Source organism: Fundulus heteroclitus, unplaced genomic scaffold (genome assembly GCF_011125445.2).
Source record: "Fundulus heteroclitus isolate FHET01 unplaced genomic scaffold, MU-UCD_Fhet_4.1 scaffold_75, whole genome shotgun sequence".
NCBI classification, from domain to species: domain Eukaryota; kingdom Metazoa; phylum Chordata; class Actinopteri; order Cyprinodontiformes; family Fundulidae; genus Fundulus; species Fundulus heteroclitus.
The window spans coordinates 223259-237676 of NW_023397197.1; the positions used below are offsets into that span (position 1 = coordinate 223259).

At 40.9% G+C, this 14418-nt stretch overlaps 1 protein-coding gene and 2 pseudogenes across 1 annotated transcript in view; 2 read left to right on the forward strand and 1 right to left on the reverse strand.

Annotated features, from left to right (window-relative positions):
• The window catches only part of LOC118561913, a 716353-nt gene that overhangs the window by 132985 nt on the left and 568950 nt on the right, over window positions 1–14418 (reverse strand). The gene's annotated exons all lie outside the window — the stretch shown is intronic.
• The window catches only part of LOC118561874, a 951216-nt pseudogene that overhangs the window by 95314 nt on the left and 841484 nt on the right, over window positions 1–14418 (forward strand).
• On the forward strand, window positions 8278–9965 carry LOC118561870 (annotated as a pseudogene).

Below are 14418 nucleotides of genomic sequence, written 5' to 3' on the forward strand. Positions count from 1 at the left end.
GTAAACTTTAAAAACTAGTATAAATTAAGTCAAATACACTATTTTATCTTTAGTCAGGACATTGTTTGCATTTACAGTGTGTGGAGAACAGCTGGAAAACAGCTGCAGGTGGAAAGAAGGAGTTTGGACCAAGCTGCCTCCTCTCTGCTCTTTTCTCTGACTCTGACTTTAAATTCACTTTGATGGTTTGAAATGAAATCAGGGTTTCAACCTGGATCTTCAGAACATCCTCAGCTGATGCTGATTTTAACCAGAGACTGTCGACACTCTGCTCAGCAGCACTAAAATAAGGAGAAATAATTCTCTAGGAGCTCTAGTAATAATCTGCATTAGAACAACGGCTCATTTTAGCAGCAGCAGTGTGCTGATATTAAGGACTACAGTTTACTTTGTTACTTTGATGGATTTTATCATTATTTGGTGTTAGTTTGTGTTTTTAGTGGATTCTAGGTTTTTATCTTGTTTTTCTGTTTCTGTTTTGATGCCATAATTCCACCAAAGCATCAACTAATTGTTGTTTAGTGTTAAAGGGCTAAAAATGGTTAAAGTGCAGATTGTCATGTGATCAGCAGCTCCTTGCAGCTACTGAGCCTCTGACCTGCTGTGGAAGCAGAAAGGATGGACTTAGTTTTTCACTCACTGCTTCAGGGTTCTGCTTCTGGTTCTGTTCACTAAATAATGACCCAATGGAATCTGTGCTGCTGTTGTATTTCCCTCATTTTAAGAGCTGCTGAGGAACAGATGATCTTTTATTCATGTCCTGATAAATGAAAGCTTAGAACTGACTGTGGTTCTGCTCACTTTTTACCATCACTGACATGTTTGGATCATTTAAAAACGCAGTAAATGGGTTTAATAATCAGACATCATGCAGTTTATTTTTGTACCACCAGAGGGAAACAAATCTCCACTAAAAACTTTATTAGTTTTCTTCCAGAAATATTTCTGATCGACTGATGGAAAATGTAAAAGGAAAAGTAAATTGTTGTGGAGATTTTAATGCTTACAGTCACTGTGGGGTGGTGATGAGAGGTGGTGGTAGAAATATATGATTTTAGGAACTTTAATGATGGAAGTGGTACCAGAGTTAAGATCAGAAATAGATCTGAATCAGCTATAGACCTAAGTCTGATATCTGAAAACTTTAGCAATTAGAAAGATTTAAGAGAATCAACTATACAAAGTGATCAATATCCAATACTAAGTGAAGTGATTTAAGAGATAAGACGATATGACAACAAAGGTGTAGAAAGATCAATATTTCTGCTTGATTTCTGTGCTGAAATACAAAATAATTTGACATGAAGAAAAGCAAAATATTAATCTTGACTTGGATCTTGATTATTTAAATGTTTATATCTGTGAAGCCATTTTAGGTGCAGCACTACAATCCATCCAGCAAAAAATATAACGTAAAAAAAAAAAAATAATATTAGTAGTGGACAAACGATTTTGTAATAAAATCTTGAAATAAATTTCTTAGATTGTTAGAGAAAAATTAGAACTCAGAATTTATTGAATACGAAAGGTAAAAGCTCTTGTTAAAAGAACTTTTAAAAGTGCCATAAAAAGGTTATTGGAGACATTTTTGTAATTCAGTTGGCAGAGAAACCAAAATTATCTATAGAATATCACTTTTTATGTCAGCACGTTTTGTGAGTCTCTCCTTTAGACCTTTTGACTTGCTGACATCAGATGACTGTCACTGCCACAAAAATATTAAAAGCATTAAATGCTTAGCTTCCAGTTCCAATTACACTGTTTTCAGTTTATATCGTGTGAAGCCATAGACTGGGATAGACTGGTCTCAAATATTGTGTATTATCTATCCCCGTTTTAATTTTGTTTTGCTTTTTTTCTGGGTTGTGAAATGTTAAAGTTTTGGGCCAATTAATCTGAGTTTACATATCATCAGAACTGAAGAAAACTCTCAGGAAAATAAACTCTTCTCCAAGTAAAGATAAAATCATCTCTATTATGATCAGTCAGCTCAGTAAATCATCTAACACAGTTTTACTGGAATAACAGAATCTGGGAAGAAGGTAATTTAGCTAAAGCTTGGAAAGCAGCGATCATTGGACCAATCCTGAAAGCAGGCAAAGAGAGATCTAATCCAGAAAGTTATTGATCCATAGCTTTAACTTCTCATGTATGTGAAGTGATGGAGAGAATGATAAATGAATGAATGACAAAAGAAGATTTCAAAGCAGATTTAGAAAAGGTAGACACACAGCTCTACATCACCATGTCATCAGGTGACTATGAACCAGTTCAGGCACCGAGTAAATGCCTAGAAGAAATCAATACATGGATGTGTCAAAACTTTCTTCAATTGAATAAAAACAAAACTGAAGTAATAATATTTGGACCAATAGAGGAAAGATCAAAAGTTAGCACACAGCTTCAGTCGCTTCAGCTAAAAACCACTAATCAGGCCCGAAATCTGGGTGTAGTGATGGACTCAGACCTGAACCTCCAAAAGCATCTAAAGACAATTACAAGGTCGGCTTTCTATCACCTGAAGAACATTTCTAGGATTAAAGGACTGATGTCTCAGCAGGATCTGGAAAAACTAATCCATGCGTTTATTTTTAGTCGAATTGATTACTGCAACAGTGTTTTCACAGGTCTGCCTAAAAAGTGGATCAGACAGCTGCAGCTGATCCAGAACGCTGCTGCCCGCGTCCTCACTAAGACTAAGAAAGTAGAGCACATAACACCAGTTCTAAAGTCCTTACACTGGCTCCCTGTATCTCAGAGAATAGACTTTAAAATACTTCTGTTAGTCTATAAATCCTTAAATGGCTTAGCACCTAAATACATCACAGACTTGTTATCAGCGTATCAACCCTCCAGACCACTAAGGTCTTCTGACTCCAGTCTGCTCTGCATACCTAGAACCAGAACCAAACATGGAGAAGCAGCATTTAGTTCCTATGCTCCAATTATCTGGAACAAACTTCCAGAAAACTGTAAAAGTGCAGAAAGCCTTAGTTCTTTTAAATCAAGATTAAAAACACATTTGTTTAAAATTACCTTCAACTGTCCTAGTTAACTGAATCACCACTTTTTTGTTCTATTTTCTATCTATATTTTATTCCTACTTGCTTTTATTCTGTTTTATTTTGCTATATATATAATCATGTAAAGCACTTTGCATTGTCTTTGCACTGAATTGTGCTATATAAATAAATTTGCCTTGCCTTTGCCTAGAAATACCATGAACCCTGCTCTATTTGGAGCAGGAAATCAGAAAATCACCATCAGGAAACATTTTCAGCAGAACTTCTCTCCTTTCTCATCAAGACTTTATCAACCTCCCTCTGATATCACTGCAGACGCTCTGCTGACTGTTTTAGTCTGAAAGAAAAAACACACAAACCAGGTGACCTGTGACGTCATGGCCCCGCTACGTTCATTTTTACTTTCTGTTTGAACGGAAGTAGGTTCTGGTTCTACGGTGGTTCTGTTTGGTCTCAGTCTGTGGTTCAGATCTTGTTCTTCAGCACTTTGGACCGTCTGAACAAACTGTAAGTTTGCTTTGTTTCCTACCAGAACTTTGTCTTGAGGAACTTTCCTCTTTGTTTCTGCTCTCTGATGTCTGGAGAACATGTTCACTTCTGATTTCAGCACAAAGTTTCATCTCTGCTGTCTGAAGACTAATCTACAGGATTATTAGATTATTGATGAACTGGAACCAAACAACGTGATGAACAGCTGATGTTTCTTTGTTTTCTTTACTCAACAAACTGCTTCATGTTTTATTTCCTGGAATCAAACTCTGGTCTACCATTAAAGTCAAACACAACAGCTTCCTGCTGCTTCCTGTGAGTCCTTTCAAAATAAAATGACATCAATGTTAAAATGTGTTTGATTCAGTCAGATTATTAAATAGTTCAGCTTTGATGCAGCAGATAATCCACTTGTAGAGTTTGATGATTGTGAAATAAAATAGTTGCTGATGTTCAGTCAGAGTGAATCAGTGTCAGTGGATGAAATGTTGCTCCATGGCTCCATCTAGTGGACTGATAGTAGAAGTACAGCAGCTGATGGCAGCTTCCTCTGCCTCTCACTGCTGTCTGACTGCATTCAACTGACACTGATATGAAGCAGAGAAGAAGAGCCAATCAGAGGAGGAGCAGCTGATCTTTTTCCAGCACTAATGATGTAAAGGATGATCAGAGTTGATGTGCAGATGAATGATTTGTGTTTCCTCTGCAGGTGAAGGTAGAAAGTGTGTGTGAGCTGATGTGGATGTGAATTCAGCAGCATGGATCAGTGTGAGGACAGAGAGGAGGGAGTCCCTCCCTCTAAAACCACTCTGTGTGGGGAAGCTGAGAGCCAGAGCCACGCTCAGAGGTGAGATCAGCATCTCTAAGTGTCCAGAGCCCTTTTCACACAGCGTTCTCACTATATCAGGCCAGAAGAGACCAAGTGGTCCTGAAGCTGCTGCTGTTCCTCTTTGCTGCTTCATCCAGACTGAACAGAGCAGCTCAGCATGGTACCAGTGGGTTCTGACAAACAGCAAGTCACTGTTGCAGAACCAGCTGAGTGACACCAGCCTGTTACTTAGAGCTCTGGGTTCCAGCAGGACACATCTGGAAAAACTCACCAACTTCCAGAACATTTCCTGGATCTTGATGACCAACATGTGTCCAACGTTATTCATCCTAGAAAGAAGGACGGCTGATCAGACATTAATGGAAGAATCTTTACATTTATTTTCTGTCTGAATACGACCCAGACCAACAGAACCAGCTTTGCCTTCTATGTATGTGTTAAAAATAAGTTTTATTTTCACAGGAATCCTAAGAGACTGACAGAAACACATGAACCAGAACCAGAACCCAGCTGTGTGTCCTTGAAAAGCGACTGGTCAATGCCGAAATTCATTAACTTCAGATCTTCAGGACCTGCATCCTCAGAGAGGTGAGCTGTATCTAACTGCTGTAACTGTGGAAACTGAGTCAGTCTGAAATGTTTTTATTCCAACATGTGTTTAACGTGAGCTCAGCTCTTTTTCCCACATTTCTATGTTCATATGTGAAGCGGTGTGTGTTGGATGTTCTCCAGAACCACAGCAGTGAAAGTGGAAAGAATGGATGTTGTTGGAGGCGTCCTGGATGCTGCTACATCATGTTTAACAGCTCTGATCTGTTTGCTTTTGGGCCTCATTGATTAGTCGCCATCATTAAACACTTTTCTCTGCTTAAAGTCAAAGATTTAGTTTGGACTGGAGCTCACTCTGATTGGTTCTGTTCCATGTTAATGAGCTAACTGGACTGTTTAGTCCCTCTCCCATATTCATAGTGATTGAATCAAATCCAACATGGAACCAACTGGACTTTCTTTCTTTGTTCCTGAACTGTTTTGTCATCGTATCTGAAAGTCTTCCTCAGTTTTAGTGACTGAAGAGTTTCAGTTCTTCTCAGCTGGAGCTGGAACAATCACTGGGATCAGAACCAGAGACTTGGTGTTGTTCCCTCACAGGAGTTTAGAGCTGCAGCTGTTCTTCAGCTCTTAAATATCTCAATGGATTTATTACATTTCAGTTGAGCTTCAGACAAGTTAGCAGAACTGCAGCAACTCATTAAAATGGGTCCAGAAATGCTCTGGTCTAAATGCTTCTCTAGATTTTTCTTCAGCAGCTTTATTGTTACTTTGGGAAACTAATAAAATCCTGATTTCACTGCAAGGAATCATGTTGTGATATTTTAGCCAATCACCAGCCCTAGTATGGACCGGTCTCCTCAGTCGGGGGCTGAGGTTCTGGAAATGACCCGTTACATTTCATTAAGAGCCAAGAACAGAAACCCAGTTCCTCCCAGTGAGCTCTCAGATGTTCCAGTTCTATTTGCAGACAGAGGTTTGATCCGTTATCTCCAGAAATCAGCTGCCCTGTTCTGATGAAAACACCTTCATGTCTTCATGTCTGGAGTGTTGATGCTGATCAGGAGGTTCTGCTGCTTCCTGGCTCCATGTCAGACTAACAGTGGATCACATTTCCACGACCCGCTGGGAAATAGCTGGTAGAGCCAGTCTGACCCATCAAGACTTGGTTCCTGTGTGCGTTGTGAGAGCAGTTCAGCAGGGAAGGAAAGCTTCATCATGTGGTTGGTGGAACCAAGCTGAGCTGAAGTGGACCATCAGAGGTTCTGCTGGTTCTTAGTCTTAAAAGTAGACAGGGTGTCTGCCTCAAGGACCAAAACTGGGAGTTGGTCCCCGGCGCCTGCACTCTGGGTCCATGAGCAAGACGCTTAACCCCAGATTGCTCCCCGGGCGCCGCACAGTGGCAGCCCACTGCTCCCCAAGGGTGATGGGTTAAAAGCAGAGAACACATTTTGTTGCTTTGTACTTGTGACAGTGCAATGACAATATAGTTGAATTCTATTCTATTCTATTCTATTAAGGGTCTTGCTCAGGGACCCAGAGTGCCGGCACTGGGGATCGAACCAGGTACTTGCATCCTTCTCTGAGTGCAAGCGCGCTGCTCTAACCACTAGGCCACGACCTCCCAAAAATTACTGTCACCTCCGTGAGTCAAACCCATGTCTCCCGCATGAAGGGCAGGAGCATTTACCGCCCGACTATCGTGGCAACAATATAATACTCTAAGTCTCCCACACCGGAATTCGATCCCGCAATCTCTTGCATGCAAAGCCTGTACTTTGTGTCTGAGCTATACTGTAGCCATAAAGAGACACTAGGAACCACCAGTAGACCTGCAGTCTGAGAGCGAAGTGCTCTGTTAGACACAGAGGGGGTAATTAAAGCTCTGATATTTGATATTATATAATATTAGGGCTTTAGACATTAGAAGAAGAATTTTAAATTCTATTCTTGATTTAACTGGAAGCCAATGAAGGGAAGCTAAAATTGGAGAAATATGATCCCTCTTGTTGATTTTCATCAGAACTGCATTTTGTGGACTTCCTGCATTTTGTGGACTTCTTGATAGTAAAGAATTACAATAGTCCAGCCTTGAAGTAACAAATGCATGGACTAGTTTTTCAGCATAACCCCTGGACAGAATGTTTCTAATTTTGGCGATATTCCTGAGGTGAAAAAAGGAAACTCTGGAAACCTGTTTAATATGGGATTTAAATGACATGTCTTGGTCAAAAATAACACCAAGATTTTTTACTTTATTACCAGAGGCCAAGTTAATGCCATCCAGATTAAGGGATTGATTAAGAAGTTTATTGTTTAAGGTCAAGCAGTCAAAAGAGTACACCTCCGTCTTTTCAGAATTTAACTGCAGGGAATTTGAAGTTATCCAGCTTTTGATGTCATCAAGACATGACTGCAGTTGAAGTAATTGATTGGATTCATCAGGATTTATGGATAAATATAGCTGAGTGTCATCAGCATAACAGTGGAAATTAATTCCATGTTGTTTGATAATTTTGCCAATCGGAAGCATATATAGTAAAGAGAATTGGTCCAAGGACTGAACCCTGTGGTACTCCACAAGTGACCCTAGAGTTTGAAGAAGATTTATTATTAACATGAACAAATTGGAATCTGTCTGACAGATAATATTTAAACCAGCCTAATGCTTTCCCCCTCAATCCCTACAGTATGCTCAAGTCTTTGTAGGAGAATATTGTGATCAACTGTATCAAATGCAGCACTGAGATCTAACATGACAAGTACAGACACAAGTCCATTATCTGAGGCCATGAGAATATCACTAGTGACCTTCATCAGAGCTGTTTCAGTGCTATGATGAGCTCTGAAGCCTGACTGAAACTCCTCAAGTAGGTCATTACTTTGTAAATGTTCACAAAGTTGATTAGCAACTACTTTCTCAAGAATTTTAGATAAGAAAAGAAGATTAGATATAGGTCTGTAATTTACTAACTCATCTTGATCAAGAGAAGGTTTTTTAAGTAAAGGTTTAATAACAGCTACTTTAAAAGCCTGTGGTACATATCCATTTACCAAGGATAGATTAATCATGTCTAAAATAGGACCACTGATCAGAGGGAATACCTCCTTAAACAACTTGGTTGGGATTGGGTCTAACATACAGGTAGAAGGTTTAGATGAAGCTAAAATTTTAGATAGCTCAGAAAGCTCTACTGCTTCTAAACAGTTCAAACACTACACAGGTTCTAAAGATTCCTCCAACGCTGCCTCACTTACTGAGGACGAGGTAATCATGTTTGGGAGGATGCCAATTATTTTATTTTCAATGGAATCAATTTTATTTATGAAGAATCCCATAAAATCATTACTTCTAAGAGCTATGGGAATGGATGGATCAACGGAACTATGACTCTGTGTAAGTTTGGCAACTCTACTGAAGATAAATCTAGGATTATTTTGTTCTCCTCAATTAATGATGAAAAATATGCTGCTCTAACTCTGTGAGGGGTCTTTTTATACAACAGTAGACTGTCTTTCCAGATTAGGTAAGATTCCTCATGGTGTGTAGAGCGCCATTTTCTCTCCAATTTCCTAACATTGTGCTTCAAGGAACGCAGCTCTGAATTAAACCAGGGAGCCAGCTTCCTCTGAATAATCACATTCTTTTTAAAGGGAGCTACATTGTCTAATGCAGAACGCAATGAGGAAGTCATACCGTTAACAAAGTCATCTTACTGCAAGAGGTGTGGAGTGAGAAGGACTTTCTCTACTTGAAAACAAAGCTGGCCTCTACTCATCGTAACTCTCATTACTTCAAATGCGGAGTCACAGGAAGTGGACTGGCCATTCTTTCCAAACTCCAAATCCTTGACATGTCCCTTTATCGCTACTCTTTGAACGGTTACCTTTACATGGCTCACCATGGGGACTGGTTTGGAGGCAAAGCCGTTGAGATGGCCATTCTGAATCTGGCGGCCCTGACTGCAAATGTCTATGTCACACAACTGTATGCAGAATTCAGCAGAGAGAAGGAGTCTTACCTCTCCAACAGAGTGGTCCAGGCCTGGGAGCTGCAGCAATTCATCCGCCCTTTACGTCTACAGGAGCAGATGTGGTCATTATGGTAGGTGACATCTACATGCGCCCTCCAGACCTCGGCTGCAGACTACTGATGTCTTACACTGGACTGAGGGACTCTTGTGTAGAAACAGCTAAATTGGATGGGTCTTAAAATGGTATGACTTTATTTGCAGATGACCTCTTCATCAGTAAAAATTAGCTCGTCCCCTTTGAGAAAGGTATTTGGATCGACTACATCTTGTTCAAGTGTTCCTCCAAAGCCGCCGTTTATTGTGATTTCATGTCCACCACCAAAGGCTCCGTTTCTGGCCATCTTCTCCCATATTCTGATCAGGAGGCTCTCACTGCCGAGTTATCGCTAGAATCTCACATTCCAGCTCAGACTGGAAGTGACAAGTCTCAGGACACTCTTGCAGGGAAGCTAGCTGAGCTGGTTGACACTCTAACCGAGGCACACACAGAAGTCAAAATGGGCTTGCACTGTGCTGAGAGGATGCGCTACACCGCTGCACACACTGGATTGATGGGCTTGGCTCTGCTCTTCCTGGAGCTGGCCATAGCAGCGGTTCCCTACTTCGCTCTGGGAGCACAGCAGCCTTTCCCTCGTATATCCTTCTACCTGCTGGCCGCCCTGTGCTTATCTATCCTGTTGATCGCCTCTCTGCTGTACATCTTTTATACCATGGAACTGAAGTCTCTCCAGGGGGAGGAAGAGCAGAAGAGGCTGGCTGTAGGTAGTCTGTAAGAAAAGCTTAGAGGGTTCCCTGTGGCTCAGCCTCACAACGTTCCACAGAGGGACAACAGCCCAGTGCTTTGGATCCAGAGGAATAACTTCAAAGTAGAAGCTTATAGCAAAAAGGCTTTTAAGTCAGCTTTATTCTGCTCCTCTAAATTTGCTTTTGATTTTAAGAATAAGGCCTCAGAATGAACTGTGAGTAGGAAACCTTTCTGTAGGTAGTGCAGACACACGCTTTAACATTTTTATACTTTTAAAAAGTCATCTGCAAGCTTTTTTATTTCTTCTTCCTCTTGTTGACTTCTTTGTGTCGTGTTCATTTCAGTTTTTCTGTCTTAAGGACTTTTACTGTGAAGCTCTTGGTGATTTCATCTGTGAAAACTGCTGGATGATTATTTCCTTCCTTCCTAATTGTTCTGGTTCCTCCACAGAGTGGACCAGCAGAACTCAGAGGTTCCCAGAGGTCCGTCTGCCCGGCAGCATCAAACCCAGCTGGACTCCATATTTATGGTCTGTACATGTACAACAACTACTTTTCCATCGGTTCTGTTCAGTCCTCTCCATGCTGGACTTTGTGGACCAGTGGACCGTCAGTCTGTCCAACATGGTTCTGATGTTTGGATCCATGATCTCAGTCTGATGTGTCCTTCATATATTATTCTGTTCCAGCTGCTGGAGGACAACATTGTCACTTTTGTGAAGAAGGAGCTGAAGAAGATCCAGAAGGTTCTGAGTCCAGATGACCCAGACTGCTCAGAGAGTCAGGGAGATGATGAGGAGGTGTTGGAAGGTGAGGATGAAGAGCAGAGGAGGAGCAGCAGAGAGGCACTGATGAAGATCACTCTGAACTTCCTGAGGAGGATGAAGCAGGACGAGCTGGCTGACCGTCTGCAGAGCAGTAAGAGGATTTCTACAAAGATTTAACCTGATGGATAAATCACACATTTACTGATGTCTGAAGAGATGGAATCACATTTATTCACATCATCTTCAGAAGATCATTTGGTTTCCTTCCTGATTTCACTTTTTGTGTTAATTTAGAAAATTTTGCTCCAATTCAACATCAACTTAAATCTGGTCTGAAGGAGAAGTTCCAGTGTGTGTTTGAGGGGATCGCTAAAGCAGGAAGTCCAACCCTTCTGAACCAGATCTACACAGAGCTCTACATCACAGAGGGAGGGACTGGAGAGGTCAATGATGAACATGAGGTCAGACAGATTGAAACAGCATCCAGGAAACCACACAGACCAGAAACAACCATCAGACAAGAAGACATCTTTAAAGTCCCACCTGGAAGAGATCAACCAATCAGAACAGTGATGACTAAGGGAGTGGCTGGCATTGGGAAAACAGTTCTAACCCAGAAGTTCACTCTGGACTGGGCTGAAGACAAAGCCCATCAGAACTTCCACTTCATATTTCCATTCACCTTCAGAGAGCTGAATGTGCTGAAAGAGAAAAAGTTCAGCTTGGTGGACCTTGTTCATCACTTCTTTACTGAAACCAAAGAAATCTGCAGCTTTGAAGACTTCCAGGTTCTGTTTATCTTTGATGGTCTGGATGAGAGTCGACTTCCTCTGGACTTCCAGAACCAGGAGATCCTGACTGATGCTACAGAGTCCACCTCAGTGGATGTTCTGCTGACAAACCTCATCAGGGGGAAACTGCTTCCCTCTGCTCGCCTCTGGATAACCACACGACCTGCAGCAGCCAATCAGATCCCTCCTGAGTGTGTTGGCATGGTGACAGAGGTCAGAGGGTTCACTGACCCACAGAAGGAGGAGTACTTCAGGAAGAGGTTCAGAGATAAGGAGCAGGCCAGGAGGATCATCTCCCACATGAAGACATCAAGAAGCCTCCACATCATGTGCCACATCCCAGTCTTCTGCTGGATCACTGCTACGGTTCTGGAGGACGTGTTGGAGACCAGAGAGGGAGGAGAGCTGCCCAGCACCCTGACTGAGATGTACATCCACTTCCTGGTGGTTCAGACCAAAGTGAAGAAGGCCAAGTATGATGGAGGAGCTGCAACAGATCCACACTGGAGTCCAGAGAGCAGGAAGATGATTGAGTCTCTGGGAAAACTGGCTTTTGATCAGCTGCAGAAAGGAAACCTGATCTTCTATGAATCAGACCTGACAGAGTGTGGCATCGATATCAGAGCAGCCTCAGTGTACTCAGGAGTGTTCACACAGATCTTTAGAGAGGAGAGAGGAGGACTGATCCAGGACAAGGTGTTCTGCTTCGTCCATCTGAGTCTTCAGGAGTTTCTGGCTGCTCTTCATGTTCATCTGACCTTCATCACCTCTGGTGTCAACCTGATGGAAGAAACACAAACATCTAAGAAGTCTTTATTTTCTAAGAAACCTAAACTAAAGTCTCTTCACCAGACAGCTGTTGATCAGGCCTTACAGAGTCCAAATGGACACCTGGACTTGTTCCTCCGGTTCCTCCTGGGACTTTCACTGCAGACCAATCAGAGACTCCTACAAGGTCTGCTGACACAGACAGGAAGTAGCTCACAGACCAATCAGGAAACAGTTCAGTACATCAAGGAGCAGATCAGTGAGAATGTGTCTGCAGAGAAAAGCATCAATCTGTTCCACTGTCTGAATGAACTGAAGGATCGTTCTCTAGTGGAGGAGATCCAACAGTCTCTGAGATCAGGAAGTCTCTCCACAGATAAACTGTCTCCTGCTCACTGGTCAGCTCTGATCTTCATCTTAGTGTCATCAGCAGAAGATCTGGATGTGTTTGACCTGAAGAAATATTTTGCTTCAGAGGAGGTTCTCCTGAGGCTGCTGCCAGTGGTTAAAGCCTCCAACAAAGCTCTGTAAGGACACAGATTGTTGCTGCTTTTATTTCTGATAGTGAGAAATCTGCTAATGAGGTAAATATTGATTCATGTTGCAACATAAAGACGTGTAAAATCAGACAGATCCATCAATCTTTCCAAGGAGAACATTGGTGACTGTAAATAAATCAACAATATTTCTGATGAATTGTTTAATAGCAGATTTTTCTCCCTGTCTCCTCAGACTGAGTGGCTGTAACCTCTCAGAGAGAAGCTGTGAAGCTCTGTCCTCAGTTCTCAGCTCCCAGTCCTCCAGTCTCAGAGAACTGGACCTGAGGAACAACAATCTGCAGGATTCAGGAGTGAAGCTTCTCTCTGCTGGACTGGAGAGTCCAAACTGCAGACTGGAAACTCTCAGGTACAAAGTTCTCCATCCTGTTGAAACCAGATTTCTGTCCATTACCTGCTAAAACATGATGGAAGAGTTAGTTCACTGATAGATTTGTTAACTTTTTTTTGCCTATAAAAAGAAACCAGGCACAGATTCATCGTAGAGTGATTCTCAAAGGTTTTATTTTGTGACCAATTTGAAGAATGAAATATATTCTGGACGCCCATCCCAACAAAATGTGTCAGAATTATAACTTTTATATTTTTCTGTTTTAATGCATTAATTCTAATAATAAAAATATAATAATAATAATAATAGTCGAGCCTTTAGCTAAAAGAGCAATAAATTCATGCCATGAATAAATTACAGAAATAATATAATAAATAAGTTCACAGTTTAAAATTAGTCCAAGTACATCCATGCTAATAACAGTTAAAAAGGTTTAGGGTTTGATATTCAATTATAGTGAGACATCTCACCTTTGCCAGCTTTGTACGTGAATTATGTGACATAGTGAGTGCTCTTACCTTAAACTATCTTTTATGTATTTTCTCTGGAAAAATCATTGTTCCATCAAGTAAGCTAGAAAAAACTGTTCATGTTGAAGTTTAATGTGTTCTACACACTTCTGCCTTGGAAACCATTCATCTTTGTGAGAATTACTTTGCTCAGAAAGAACTTGAATATGTTTTGAAAGTATCTTTGGTAAAGAATATGAAAAAATGTCTCAGCGATATATTTGTGTTAAAGCTAAGCTAGCTAAGTATGGAAAGACTCTTAAAAAACAATTTTTAGAAACGCAGAAATATACTAAAAATCATAATACAGAAAAACAAGTTTAAATAAGTGGGATTTGTAGTTCTGTAATGAGTCTGCGTTCCTGATGGTTTGGGGCGGCAGCAGCAAAGTTTTGGTTCCTAAAAGCCGTTTATGTGATCATTACTCAGAATCCATTTTAAATTTTAAATACATTATATTAAATGGTTCCTAGCAGCTAGTATTTCAACATTGCCACACTTTTTAACTATATAATCACAACAATATAAAAGTTTTTTAGCCCGACTCGTACCTGCAGTTAAAACACAGGATGAAACTAAAATGTTCACTGCCTGCATACACAGCTCCTTCTCTCTCTGGAAAGATGGCACATGTTAGTTTTAACTATCCATGAACCTCATCATCAATAAAATTCAGAGACCCAGAATAAACAAGATGAAAATAAGGCAAAATAATATCAAGCCATTAATATTAATGACACACTTCAGTTACATTAGGCTTTATCCCTTTTTAGGAGTTTATTAACATTATGATGTGTTCTGAAAGCAGCCCAGCTTAGCTCAGGTTCTGCTACATGTTGCTGCCACTGAGAGACCTGATGTCTCCACCACCGTCATCATCAGCCATGGCAGCTGTTGACGGCCCTGCCACAAACATTTCTGATATTTTTGAACATTTGGCAGCAATTGCTTGAAAAGCAAGTTGTTGTTTTTATTCACACAGTTTCTCTGAGCCTCCTCACTTTTTCTCCATCTCAGCATCCTAAAT